At 33.8% G+C, this 5,000-nt stretch overlaps 1 pseudogene; it reads right to left on the bottom strand.

Annotated features, from left to right (window-relative positions):
- Positions 1–5,000, bottom strand: part of LOC137656740 (long-chain-fatty-acid--CoA ligase 4 pseudogene) — a 16,287-nt pseudogene that overhangs the window by 11,043 nt on the left and 244 nt on the right.

Genomic DNA, 5,000 nt, shown 5'->3' with positions numbered 1-5,000 from the left:
CAACATTGTTATAACAACAACATTATTATTGTTATAACAACAACATTATTATTGTTATAACAACAACATTGTTATAACAACAACATTATTATTGTTATAACAACAACAACATTATTATTGTTATAACAACAACAACAACATTATTATTGTTATAACAACAACAACAACAACAACATTATTATTGTTATAACAACAACAACAACAACATTATTATTGTTATAACAACAACAACATTATTATTGTTATAACAACAACAACAACATTGTTATAACAACAACAACAACATTGTTATAACAACAACATTATTGTTATAACAACAACATTATTGTTATAACAACAACATTATTGTTATAACAACAACAACAAACATTATTGTTATAACAACAACAACAAACATTATTGTTATAACAACAACAACATTATTGTTATAACAACAACAACAGTATTGTTATAACAACAACAACATCAACAACAGTATTGTTATAATAATAATAACAACAACATTGTTATAATAATAATAATAATAATAATGATAATAATAATAATAATAATAATAATAATAATAATAAAAGTGAGCTCAACAACTTTTAACCATTCCCTGCAAAATGCCAGACAATTTGGGACCCAGAAATTAGGACCATGAGAGCAGGGCCATAATAATCCAGGACCCACGAAGGGAGGGACCTGAATACATGAGGGGGCTTTTAAAATCCTGTACTTATGGGCAATCTTGTAATAGATGTTATGTAATAAGGGTAATTTGTATTTTCCCGTATATTGTTGAAGTTTAAAAAGTAATGGGTAAAAAATCCCACTCCAGTATTCCCTATCGATCCCTCTCGATATTTCGGGAGAGGGAGTCCTACTCCATAATTAATGGTAGTCTTAATTTTGCCTTACTACTGTCCCCTTTTTACACCTCCATATTTAACCTCCCAATTTCTACTACCTATTTGAAACTTCATACTTTTATCATTTACGTATCAACTCTACCGATTTTTTTCTCATAATGAAGTACACATTTACAATCCTAAATTTATAACATATACATAATCGTATATTACATGAATATTTTTTTAGAACATATACAGTACATAATCGTATATTTACATTTACATGAATATTTTATTTTACATGTGTGTTTGAAATTGAAATTTTTACTATTTATCTAAATATGTTTTTAAATCCAATATATATCTAGTCGTGATTACTTATTTAATGGAAGTTTTAAATCCTATTTTGGTGGGACCATACCGTAGGCTACATCCTTATTCATAGCCATACTCCATAACTCCTCCTCGTTACTTATACTATATCCATAAACAACCCCCCTCCCCCCTCCCCCCCAAAAAAAATCCCGCCCGCAGCCTGTACCCCCCCCCCCCCCAAACCCCACCCCAAAGGATGGGAGAAATTGCCGAAGGAGTATTAACAGACTGCAGGGCTATTCCTTACCTTTGCACCAGCTGTTTTAAAAGCGAAGGAGAAAGAATAAAAAAAGAAGCTCAGGGCATTTTGTTGTGTCTAGAGGGCTTCTGCATTGAGAGAGAGAGAGAGAGAGAGAGAGAGAGAGAGAGAGAGAGAGAGAGAGAGAGTCAGGAGAAGTGATAAAGAATATGAAAGAATAAGTGTGAAAAGATTATTAAAACAGCAGATCATTGGATGTAACAAAGGAGAGAGAGAGAGAGAGAGAGAGAGAGAGAGAGAGAGAGAGAGAGAGAGAGAGAGAGAGAGAGAGAGAGAGGGAAGGAACGAAAACGAAACAAGAAAGAAGGGAGATTATGCAATGAAAAAAACATCATCCCTTCGAAGAAGCGGTGCCAAGGAAATTAAGCGAGAGGAAAACAAGGCTGAGGATTCCTCCGCTAGGTAGGAAGGAGGCCGTAGGAGACACAGCTGGTCTCTAGTAGGGACATAACTCGTCCGACACGGGACTACAAATGGCGACAATATCCAGCAGGCGTTGCAGAAGACGCTGCAGAAGGCCTGGTGGGAGTGGGTGGAACAGGGTGGGAGGCTGTCATTGGTGTTTGGCATAATCAGACTTCTGCCTCTCCCCCCATATCCACATAACCTAAGACTAGGGGGTCCTATAAGACCCAACCACCTCCAGGGGACTTCACCCCCTTCCGAGGAAAACCTCCTGGGAATGGGAGTAGGGAAGACGCCCCTAGTCAAGGAAGATTATCACTCTAAGGCTTTCAAGCCCCTCGGAAGGATTAAGAAACTTACGATGATGCCTTTATGCTTTCCAGAAGGAAATGACTGGAATGAGAGACGTTGATGTTGTCACAAAGTTTGCAGACGAGACAGAAAATGACAGGGAAATGAAAAGAGATGGGATGTCGTTAGCTTAGAAAGAGAGAAATGAAGATGAGTAATTAACAGAGGAAATGATGCTTTTGCAAAGAGAAAACGAGACTAACACATGAAAGGAATGGATAATTTTGTCTACGCGAATATGAAGAAAAGAAAAAAGTAATAGCCAAGACTATTTATGCAAAAACTGTAATAACCTAAATGAATATTTAAGTAAAGATGAGACTAGTGGTTATATTTGCTAACAGACTAATAAAAAAAACAGAATTACAGCAAAGGGAAGGAGAGATTATCGGTGTTTATACAAATAACAGCAGGTGAGAGAAAGAGGTTTACAAAATTACCTTGCAATTTAAGGAAAGATTTTATGTATACAAGTAAACGAAGATACAGACCCACTGTTGGAAAAAAAAAAAAAAAGTTGTTAATTATTTACAAGAAAAAACTTGTGTTGCTTCTCAGTCGAGAAAGGGAATGTTATGACAAATTAAAATCTCGCATACACTTTCAAAACGCAAAGATAAAACAATCGAATTAATCACATCTCTTGACTGTAACTTTTCTTTTAATGCTCAAATAAATCATTAGCAAAAACTGCTGGTTATAATCTCGGCTGCTTTAATGAAAATAAAGTACCTAGATGAATATTCTGTAAAGAAACTTGTGATAAACTGTGTTATTACCACATTTGACTACTGTAACTTCATATGCTATAATTTACCAAAAGTACAACTTAAGAAATTACAAAACACCATAAAAAGAGGAGCAAGACTGACAAAAGGTTTCCCCCTTCGAGAAAGGATCAATCCTATACTAATTGATTTACACTGGCTGCCTATCAAAGCGAAAAACTTATCCGAACCGGTCGTCCAAAATACGCAAGAGAATTACTACATATTGTGCAGCCAACAAATCGTGTCGACACGAGAATAGTTACAGATGGTTTCAAACTGTTGGAACCTAGATATAAGTCTACTGTAGGCTCTAGAGCCATTAAATATGCATTCCGAGACAATACAATAAGCTCCCACGAGACATCTGAATGATTGAAGATATGAAGGCTTTCAAGAGGAAACTGAAGACTTTTTTTATTCTGCTAGTGCTTCGACAATGACGATTTAACAATAAACGAGCAATACGCGATGGGAAATGTTGAATGCTTTCGAACGAACATGATAAAATGACTGTGGAGGTCCTGTAGAGAGTGGAGTTCCCCAGCTGTACAAGACCCTTGAATCAGCAAATGTTTTTTATGTTGAATAGTTTGACATAAGTCTTTTATAGTTAAATATGAATTATCTGTTTTAATGTTAATGGTATTTAAAATATTTTTCCCTGTTGGAGCCCTTGAGCTTATAGAATTTTGCTTTCCCAACTAGGGTTGTAGCTTGGCTAGTAATAATTAAAATAATAATAATTTTCTTTATAAAGAGTTGGTATATATGAATGGCATAGTCACCCATATTCTGCGTCATCATAGTTTTCTTTAGATAATAGTATCTCGTTTTCTTTAAAAGTAAAACGTTAACTATGATAAAATAGCTAAACAATTCTTTTCTAGTTATTTTATTTACTTTAAAGTTTCGTATATTGTTGGCTATAATAGTTTACAATAGTTTTCTTTTAGTCTACTGTGGTTTTATAATTATAACGTCTACTATCAGTAAGATGATCTTCAGAGGCAAAGAAGAAACATCGCATAAACGCTAACTAATCTTTGAAACTTTTAAACCTAAAATCTCTCGTTGGTTTTGTTTATAAGACTGGTCTATTCTAACGTTGTTACTGATTTTAAAATATCTTATAATTCCATTAATTACTTACATATAGTTTATGTCTTATATCCTTACTTCCTTTCCTCACAGGGCTGCTTTCCCTGTTGGAGCCCTTGGGCATACGCCAATCTCACAGTAGGCCTAGTGATGAGCTATTCACTTAAAATTTGATTCCATATTCGTGTATCATTTAGATTCAGTTGAATTTATTACATTCAATTTATGAAACTGTTCATTCTAGGCTCGTTGTAAAATGCTATCGACCCAATAAAGAAATAAAAATGTATAAGCCCGGTTCCCGTAGAATGACCTTCAAAATTAGTGAAGTAAATAAGAGTGTTTATGCGATAACCATGGTTTAAAAATTAAAAGCATAGTTTGTTACTACACCCTACCTATAAACGATGCTTGCTTTACATACACAACACAATTTTGCATTTCTAAAGCCGTAATTTCACAGGATAAGTTGCAACCCAACCCTACTAAATATATTGCACGACAAACTATTGCCACTACGCCACCAATAATGCAACATATATATTTTTTTTTTCATTTTGTTAAAACTGTGCAAACAACTAAAATCGAACTCTTAAGTCTGGTAATTGCGAAGCAAACAAAATAACTGCTATTTTCCCTGTTAGAGCCCCTGGACTTGTAGCTTTCTGCTTTTCCAACTAGGGTTGTAGCTTAGCAAGTAATGATGATAATGATAATTATAGTATTGATAATGATAATAATGATAATGATAATAATAACACTAATGATAATAATAATAATAATAATAATACTGATGAAAATAAGAATGATAATAAATAATAATAATAATAATAATAATAATAATAATAATAATGATGATAATAATTTATTTATTAGCTTATTTCCTTTCCTCACTGGGCTATTTTTCCC

The sequence above is a fragment of the Palaemon carinicauda genome, chromosome 17 (assembly GCF_036898095.1).
Source record: "Palaemon carinicauda isolate YSFRI2023 chromosome 17, ASM3689809v2, whole genome shotgun sequence".
Taxonomy (NCBI): Eukaryota; Metazoa; Arthropoda; class Malacostraca; order Decapoda; family Palaemonidae; genus Palaemon; species Palaemon carinicauda.
This window is presented reverse-complemented; position numbering and strand designations above follow the sequence as displayed.